A 10,634-nucleotide genomic window follows, 5' to 3' on the forward strand; every position below is an offset into this window, starting at 1 on the left:
AAGGGACATTCTCATCACTGTACACTACTTTGCTCCGTTTTCCATTCATTTGGACCAGTGGTTCCCAAACTTTTTATAGTCCCGTGCCCCTTCAAACATTCAACCTCCAGCAGAGTACCCCCTCTAGAACCAGGGTCAGCGCACTCTCAAATGTTGGTTTTTGCCATCATTGTAAGCTTTTCACACTCACACTATATGATACATTTTTTAAACATAAGAATGAGTGTGAGTTTGTCACAAACCGTCTCTTGGGAAGTGACAAAGAGCTCTTATAGGACCAGGGCACAGATAATAATATAATCAATCATTTTGCTCTTTATTTTAACATCTTACAAATAAAACCTTATTTGTTCATTTTGAAAATTGAGAATAACTCACCACAGGTTAATGAGAAGGATGTGCTTGAAAGGATGTACATAACTCTCCATTGTTGGATTGTATTGGAGAGAGTCTCAGTCTTGAATCATTTTCCACACACAGTATGTGCCTGTATTTAGTTTTCATGCTAGTGAGGGCCGAGAATCCACTCTCACATAGGTACTGGTTGCAAAGGACATCAGTGTCTTCACAGCGCGATTTGCCAATGTAGGATACTCTGAGCGCAGCCCAATCCAGAAATCTGTCAGTGGCTTCTGATTAAATACAATTTTCACAGCACCGCTTGTTGCAATTTCGATGAGGCTCTCTTGTTCAGATATCGGTAAATGGACTGGAGGCAGGGCATGAAAGGGATAACGAATCCAGTTGTTTGTGTCATCCATTTCGGGAAAGTACCTGCGTAATTGCGCACCCAACTCACTTAGGTGCTTCGCTATATCACATTTGACATTGTCCGTAAGCTTGAGTTCATTTGCACACAAAAAATCATACAATGATGGAAAGACCTGTGTGTTGTCCTTGTTAATGCAGACAGAGAAGGGCTCCAACTTCTTAATCATGTCCTGCACATTGTAAGTAGTTACGGAGAGTCCCTGTAATCCTAGATTCAGATCATTCATGCGAGAAAAAACAGGCCAGTCGTGTGAGAAACTTGTCATCATGCAAGTGATCAGACAAGTGAAAATTATGGTCAGTAAAGAAAACTTTAAGCTCGTCTCTCAATTATTATTTTTTTGTCAATACTTTGCCCTTTGATAACGAGCGCACTTCTTCTGTCTGTTGTGAAAGCGTTTACATGGTCGCTGCCCATATCATTGCATAATGCATAAAATACACGATTGTTCAGGGGCCTTGCTTTAACAAAGTTAACCATTTTCACTGTAGTGTCCAAAAAGTATTTAAAGTTGTCAAGCATTCCCTTGGCAGCAAGAGCCTCTCTGTGGATGCTGTAGTTTATCCAAGTGGCGTTGGGAGCAACTGCTTGCATGCGCGTTACCACTCCACTATGTCTCCTTGTCATGGCTTTTGGCCATCAGTACAGATATCATCATGAGCAGCAGCTACGTTTGGCTACATACGGACCATTAGTGGAATTCCTGCGAGAGAGTAACGGTTAATGTGATTGGATGTTAATTATTTGACTAGGCTACCTGTATTTGACATTGTGTTGTTATTTCGATGAACACTAGATGGTTAAATTTTATTTTTGGCAGTGAAACGAGGCTACTTAGGCGAGAACAAAACCTCACCCAAATGTATAGCCCCTTTTGGAAAATATAAATGTTTGAAAATGTGAAGAGGGAAACAAAAGCTGGAGGAGGGGGAGGGGAGGGGGAGCGGGAGCGGGAGCAGTCTTGACAAGAGGAATGAAGAATTGCGTTTTAGCGTCCTATTGGATGGTGTGTGCATCAAAGATAAAAAATGCACTAATAATTATAGGAAGATATGTACCGAGCCGGCTTTTTCTCCTGCAAAAGTAAACTGGATTTCAACAATTAATAACATTAGTTGGAAAGTTGCATGGAATATAAATAAGAATTGTGTCACTAACAAAGTCTGTCAAGTGTCTTTTCGAAGGACACACCTAATTTATCCAGTTAAACAGGTACTGTCAAGATTTACAATTGATATTGATGAAAAGTGTGTGTTTTGTCAAGTTGAGAATGAAACTAAGTAATTTATTCTATGATTGTATTTGTACTAAGCTTGTATTTGTTCAGCTTGATGGTGAGGATGTTTTACTTTTATTTAATAAATCAGTATTCATTATGAAGCTCTATGTATGGTAAATATTTTATACATTTTATACATGAATGCAAGTGGGCTAAAGAAAAGCCAAGATTCATACCTTTAAAAATAGATTTAAAAAAAATGCTGCATAAAGAAATAAAAAATGGTAAAGAACAGCGACCACTTAATGCCTGTGTAATGTTATTGTCACGCCCTGACCTTAGATATCTCTGTTTTCTATATATTTTGTTTAGGTCAGGATGTGACTAGGGTGGGTACTCTAGTTTTTGTATGTCTAGGGTTTTGTATGTCTAGGGTTTATGTATGTTTAGGGTTTTTGTAGGTCTAGGGGTTTTTGTATATCTATGTTGGCCTGATATGGTTCCCAATCAGAGACAGCTGCTTATCGTTGTCTCTGATTGGGGATCATATTTAGGCAGCCCTTTTTCCCTCTTTCTGGTGTGGGATCTTGACTATGTGTAGTTGCCTGTCAGCACTATATTGTACAGCGTCATATTTCTTTAGTTATTTTGTTATTTTGTTCGGTGTTCATTCTTTTAATAAAGAGAATGTACGCATACCACGCTGCGCCTTGGTCTCCTTCATACGACGAGTGTGACACTTATATACAGTGCATTCGGATCATCTACATTTGAAAAAGTCCAATAAATCCATGTAATATAGCCTACACCATCACAATAAATCCATTATTTATTTTAGACAGGTCTAAAGAAACATGATATGAAGAAAATGTAGTCAAATTTAGAAGAACAGAATAACATACTCTGAGTTGTCCTTATGATAGGCCCTGAACTGGCTATGCCAGAAGACAAGATTTGCTTAGAATTCCGTGGCATTATTTTATAGTATGAAGAATACAATTGAACATAGCTGAATAAAATAGAAAGGATCATTTCTCCCAACGTTGAGGGAGTGCGAATATGCAGCTATTCTGTGTTGAGCGGATAACAAAGAAACAGGTCCTCCTATATGCTTAATGTAGAGTTATTTATGTCACTTTGATTGAGCTATATGTTTACATTTTTCATATATGCTAAGGCTGCATGATGCAACTCTAATGATGACTTGAAAAAAGTTGCACAAAAGGCACGAGCTCTGCTTTGTTTTTTTGCACAGGCTGTACACACTTCATCATTATTAAGTACGTGTCAGTTTGACACGTACTTAATAATGCCTCAAATTTCCCAGCTGCATCCCCTTTCAGTGGCCGTAATGCCCCCTAAAAAAATGCTTTTTGCGACCATTGGCCGCTGTGCCTTTGGGCTAAATATAATAATTAGAATTCCCTTCTCCCAGCTGCGTGCCGAAGCACCTCTCACTCACATGGCTCTCAGTTACGTGATCAGGTTTTTCTCACAGGCAACAATTGAAGACAGACACACCGAGGCTTGAAATTCATTCCAGGTGACTACCTTATGAATCTGGTTCAGAGAATGCCAAAAGTGTGCAAAGCTGTCATCAAGGCAAAGGGTGGCTACTTTGAAGAATCTCAAATATAAAATATATTTTGATTTGTTTTTTGGTTACTACATGATTCCACATGTGTTACTTCATAAATTTGATGTCTTCACTATTATTCTACAATGTAGAAACTAGTATAAATTAAGAAAAACCCTTGAATGAGTAGGTGTGTCCATACTTTTGACTGGTATTGTATATGTGTGTAATGTATTTTAATTTAGAAAGTTGCATGATAATGGTACAATCTCGAAACAGGGGCAGTGGAGAAAAATACATGTCATCTATGCACTTAAATAGCGAATGGAGGACACTGTTCCCTTGGTTAATTTTCTTGCCAGCCAGGTAGGCTATACTCCTGTTTTAAAGTGAAGCAATGTGCTTAAAGTTGAGAAATAAATATAGTAGTCCTAGCCTACAGAAAGCTGATGGGATCACTTTGTTTTTCTCACACAATCGCATAGCCTATAGAGATGTTGCACAACATGAGCTCATGGGCTCTCATGAATTGTTTGATTAGATTTTCGATGACATTTGCATTGATGTCAGTGTGATTAGAGGAACAATAGAGTGTGGCGTACCAAGCAGTTAGCAAGTTTGGTAGGCTACTAATGACCATCAGCAGCATCAGAGCTTGGAGAAGCCTAATTACCGTGACTAAAGGTCATATGGAATTTGACCGCCATCATGACTCGTGACCACCATAACAGCCCTAGTCAAGTCTGGAGGAAACCTGGCACCATCCCTACAGTGAAGCATGGTGGTGGCAGCGTCATGCTGTGGGGATGTTTTTCAGCAGTAGGGACTTTTGTCACATGCGCCAAATACATCAGGTGTAGACCTTACTGCCCTTAACCAACAATGCAGTTCAAGAAATAGTTAAGAAAATATTTACTAAATAAACGAAAGTAAAAAACTTTTTTTTTAAACAATAAAATAACAATAACTTGGCTATATACAGGGGTACCGGTACCGAGTCAATATGCGGGAGGACAGGTTAGGCGAGGTAATTTGTACATGTAGGTAGGGACAAAGTGACAATGCATAGATAATAAACAGCGAGTAGCAGCAGTGTAAAAACAAAGGGGGAGGGTGGTAGAAGCTGTTAAGGAGCCTTTTGTTCCTAGACTTGGCGCTCCGGTACCGCTTGCTGTGCGGTCGCAGAGAGAATAGTCTATGACTTGGGTGGCTGGAGGCTTTGACAATTTTTTTGTCCTTCTGACATCGCCTAGTATATACACTACCGTTCAAAAGTTTGGGATCACTTCGAAATGTCCTTGTTTTTTTAAGAAAAAAATCTATTAAAATAACATCAAATTGATCAGAACTACAGTGTAGACATTGTTCATGTTGTAAATGACTATTGTAGCTGGAAACTGATTTTTAAATTAAATATTTACATAGGTGTACAGAGGCTCACTATCAGCAACCATCACTCCTGTGTTCCAACGGCATATTGTGTTAGCTAATCCAAGTTTATCTGTTTAAAAGGCTAATTGATCATTAGAAAACCCTTTGCAATTATGTTAGCACAGCTGAAAACTGTTGTTCTGATTAAAGAAGCAATAAAACTGGCCTTCTTTTAGACTAGTTGAGTATCTGGAGCATCAGCATTTGTGGGTTCGATTACAGGCTCAAAATGGCCAGAAACAAAGTACTTTCTTCTGAAACTATTCTAGTCTATTCTTGTTCTTAGAAATTAAGGCTATTCCATGTGAGAAATTGACAAGAAACTGAAGATCTCTTACAACGCTGTGTACTACTTCCTTCCCCCTATCTGCGCAAACTGGCTCTAACCAGAATAGAAAGAGTGGAAGGCCCCGGTGCACAACTGAGCAAGAGGACAAATATATTAGTGTCTAGTTTGAGAAACAGACGCCTCACAAGTCCTCAACTGGCAGCTTCATTAAATAGTACCCGCAAAACACTAGTCTCAACGTCAACAGTGAAGAGGCGACTCCGGGATGCTGGCCTTCTAGGTAGAGTTGCAAAGAAGAAGCCATATCTCAGACTGGCCAATACATTTTTTTTTAAAGATTAAGATGGGCAAAAGTACACAAACACTGGACAGAGAAACTCTGCCTATAAGGCCAGCATCCCGGAGTCGCCTCTTCACTGTTGACTAAGATCGAATCGTACTAGACCGGCTCTGACGCTCATCGGATGTGGCAGGGCTTACAAACTATTACAGACTACAAAGGGAAGCACAGCCAAGAGCTGCCCAGTGACACAAGTTTACCAGACGAGCTAAAGTACTTCTACGCTCGCTTCGAGGCAAATAACACTGAAACATGCATGAGAGCACCAGCTGTTCCGGAAGACTGTGTGATCACGCTTTCCGCAACCTATGTGAGTAAGACCTTTAAACAGGTCAACATTCACAAGGCCGCAGGGCCAGACGGATTACCAGGAGCATGTGTACTGGCAAGTGTCTTCACTGACATTTTCAGTCTGTAGCCATGAAGTGCTTTGAAAGGCTCGTCATGGCTCACATCAACACCATTATCCCAGAAACCCTAGACCCACTCCAATTTGCATACCGCCCCAACAGATCCACAGATGATGCAATCTCTATTGCACTCTACACTGCCCTTTCAAACCTGGACAAAAGGAACACCTATGTGAGAATGCTATTCATTGACTACAGCTCAGCGTTCAACACCATAGTGCCCTCAAAGCTCATCAATAAGCTAAGGACCCTGGGACTAAACACCTCCCTCTGCAACTGTATCCTGGACTTCCTGACGTCCGGATGTGATACAGTGATGCCTCTTGCACTGAGATGCAGTGCCTTAGACCGCTGCGTCACTCAGGAGCAAAGTGGAGTGCGATACAGTAGAGTTTAATTCAGTAGAGTACAGTACAGTTTAGTTCAGTAGAATAGGGTACATTTGAGTAAAGTAAGTAGGGTACAATACATTATACTGGGCTGTACTGTACTTTTCTTTACTGTATTCAACTGTACTGTGCTGTATTGTGCTGTCCAAACTTGTGAAAGATAGATGTCTATGATTGTTTCAGATTTGGTCCGGTCCAAATCTGAACCAATCATAGATGTCTCTATGTTTGGGCCAAATATAGGCTGGACCGGACTGAACCAAACATAGATGTCTATAATTGCCTCAGATTTGGTCCGGACAGGCCTTGATTTGGTCCAAACATGGAGACGAATCAAAGCCGGTCCACACCAAAAAAAGTCAGGACCAAATGCTCAGTGAGAGGCATAAGAGAAATAATTTAAATGTGTTTATGGTAAAATACCTACTCTCTTTGAGTGACTGCAGGGTCTCCTGTCTCTCCCTCTCCCTCTCCGGCATCAGGGTGTGGCCAGATTAAATGGATGGATCAGGAATGTTCCTACTCTTCTCCTCTGCCACTGATTCTTCCACTCCTCAAAGCTGATAGACAGAGGGAGAGAGAGATTGAATAATAGTGTCAGAAAAGAGTAAGCTTTGTTAACCGTGAGGCAGAATGATTGAAAATGCCAATTTGATACTTCCAGTGACTTACACTTTTGAATGCAAGAGAGAGACCCATTTTTAAATAACAGAGGAGCATACTGTATATTGGTTCAGTGTACTCACTACTGAGGCACTTGTCCCTTGACTGCACTGGGCACAGGCTGGCTGTTCTTCAGATTGGTCAATGACTGGGAGCGACAGAGAACTGTCTTCCCTGCAGCCTGTGTGTTGTGGCTCACAAAGTCTACCGTCCTGCCCTGCACCTGAAACTGGATGTACTGGATATATTCATTCATTAAGCATGCATTTGGGCTCATCATCAATCAATCAAATGTATTTTATAAAATCCTTTTTACATCAGTTGTCACAGTGCTTTACAGGTACACAGTCTAAAACCCCAAAGAGCAAGTAATGCACATGTAGTAGCACAATGGCTAGGAAAAACTCCCTACAAGGCAGGAACCTAGGAAGAAACGTAAAGAGGAACCAGACTCAGAGGGGTGGCCAGTCCTCTTCTGGCTGTGCCGGGTGGAGATTTAAGAGTACATGTGGCAATTTAAGATCGCAATCCCAGACGTTTATAGAGGACCAGCAGGGCAAATAATAACTGTGGTGGCTAAAGAGGGTGCAACAGTTCAATAACTTAGGAGTTAATGTCAGTTGGCTTTTCATAACCAGGCATTCTGAGAATCAAGGTCAAAACAGCAGGTCAGAGAGAGAGAGACATTTATGTTCAACATGGTCCTTAGTGGAAACAGACAGAGTACACAAGAGATGCTCAGCCACATTTGGAGGAAAATGTAAGTTGAATAATATGCATCTCTTTGTTATCAAAAACCTTCAGCTGTGGAGGTAGATATGCCAATAAACAGCTAATATCCTCATTGGAGGAATACATGTTTACATTTGAGCTGGAGTCAAAGTTCATCCATTCGTTCAATCAGAGGCTATTTTAAGGTGCCTATCTCACCTGTAAACCCTGGTTCCCTGTATGGTTTTGGGTGGCTTGACGAAGTGAGGGGGGGATCTCCCTCACCCGATGTACGTTCTCTTTTCCGTAGTCACACACCAGCTGCTCTGTGGGACAAACCGAGATTATATAGAACGTGAGAGGGGTACCACAGTCTAACCGTGTCTATTTAACCGTTTTAATATATTTTCCTGTATATTAAACAACAGCCTTGCATATATAGTACTACAATGAGATCAAGTCTAACTATTCAGGGCCCCTGTCACCCCTCTCTGGCCCCTCTCCAGGATGTGTGTGGCATTAGGGCTAATTCATTGGTGCTGAGGGATGTGTGTGCTGTAGCAGCCTGAGTACAACACAGGGTCCGGGGTAAGGGGACCAGAGAGAAAGGCTGGACTCCCATCAGCGTTCCCCTCCAGACGACCCTTAGCTGGGATAAGACTCACCCACAGAAGGATGGGAGTGTAAGGAAGACAATGAACAGTAAGACACTGTGTGACATGTTGTACCAACAATTATTGGGATTTTTAAAAGGTGTACATGTTAGCTATCATACCAGAGACAGGACGTTTGTAGTATTTGGGGAAAAAGGAGTGCTCTGGGGGTATGGGCCCAGATATCAAGGAGGGACCCTCACACATCACTGAACATCTGTTGCAACAGAGACCAATACAGAAATTCTAAATTGGGTTAGCTAGCTAGCTAGAGGTTATTCCACTGAGTTCAGATTTCAGAAAGTAGCGTTATGTCGGTAAAAAACACTCCGACCATGACCTGCTGTTAGAGAAATGTGGTTGTTAGCTCTTAAACGTTAAGTCCGAACAGCATTCTCACATACAGTTGAAGTTGGAAGTTTACATACACCTTAGCCAAATACATTTAAACTCAGTTTAACAATTCCTGACATTTAATCCAAGTACAAATTCACTGTCTTAGGTCAGTTAGGATCACCACTTTATTTTAAGAATGTGAAATGTCAGAATATTAGTAGAGAGAATGATTTATTTCAGCTTTTATTTCTTTCATCACATTCCCACTGGGTCAGAAGTTTACATACATTCAATTAGTATTTAGTAGCATTGCCTTTAAATTGTTTAACTTGGGTCAAATGTTTCGGGTAGCCTTCCACAAATTTTCGCCCATTCCTCCTGACAGAGCTGCTGTAACTGAGTCAGGTTTGAAGGCCTCCTTGCCCACACATGCTTTTTCAGTTCTGCCCACAAATCTTTAATGGGATTGAGGTCAGGGCTTTGTGATGGCCACCCCAGTACCTTGACTTTGTTGTCCTTAAGCTATTTTGCCACAACTTTGGAAGTATGCTTGGGGTATTGTCCATTTGGAAGACCCGTTTGCAACCAAGCTTTAACTTCCTGATTGATGTCTTGAGATGTTGCTTCAATATATCCACATAATTTCCCTCCCTCTTGATGACATCTATTTTGTGAAGTGCACCAGGCCCTTCTGCAGCAAAGCACCCCCACAACATGATGCTGCCACCCCCGTGCTTCACGGTTGGGATGGCGTTCTTCGGCTTGCAAGTCTCCCCCTTTTTCCTCCAAACATAACAATGGTCATTATGGCCAAACAGTTCTATCTTTGTTTCATCAGACCAGAGAACATTTCTCCAAAAAGTATGATCTTTGTCTCCATGTGCAGTTGAAAAGCGTACTCTGGCTTTTTTATGGTGGTTTTGGAGGAGTGGCTTCTTCCTTGCTGAGGGGCTTTTCAGGTTATGTCGATATAGGACTCGTTTTACTGTGGATATACTTACTTTGTACCTGTTTCCTCCAGCATCTTCACAAGGTCCTTTGCTGTTGTTATGGGATTGATTTGCACTTTTCGCACCAAAGTACGTTAATCTCTAGGAGACAGAACGCATCTCCTTCCTGAGCGGTATGATGGCTGTGTGGTCCCATGGTGTTTATACTATTGTTTGTACAGATGAACGTGGTACCTTCAGGCGTTTCGAAATTGCTCCCAAGGATCAAGCAGGCTTTTGGAGGTCAACACTTTTTTTCTGAGGTCTTTGCTGATTTCTTTTGATATTCCCATGATGTCAAGCAAAGAGGCACTGAATTTGAAGGTAGGCCTTGAAATGCATCCACAGGTACACCTCCAATTGACTCAAATTATGTCAATTTTCCAATCAGAAGTTTCTAAAGCCATGACATAATTTTCTGGAATTTTCCAAGCTGCTTAAAGGCACAGTCAATTTAGTGTATGTCAACTTCTGGAATTGCGATACAGTGAATTATAAGTGAAACAATCTGTCTGTAAACAATTGTTAGGCCAGAAGGCTAAACTGGAAAACCCAACCACCATCAAAATAAAAAGATGGTGGAGCCGCAAAAGTTATTCTGTGCAAGGGTGTTAATTTACATAGTGATTCCAGATCAAAAACAACAGTACTGCCATCAAACGTATACCTTGTGGGGCCGCTAAAAACAATGCTGCCCCATCCACAGCACAATCCAAAATGCCTCTCTATGAACTATGAAAATAGTGCACATAGAATAGATCTACGGTTTCTTCGACTTGCTTTCAATGAGAATGAACGATCTATAACTCAATTTGGTCTGTTCACCCAAAAAGTTACATATTGCAGCTTTAAAAGT

The sequence above is a fragment of the Oncorhynchus kisutch genome, linkage group LG3 (genome assembly GCF_002021735.2).
Source record: "Oncorhynchus kisutch isolate 150728-3 linkage group LG3, Okis_V2, whole genome shotgun sequence".
NCBI lineage: Eukaryota > Metazoa > Chordata > Actinopteri > Salmoniformes > Salmonidae > Oncorhynchus > Oncorhynchus kisutch.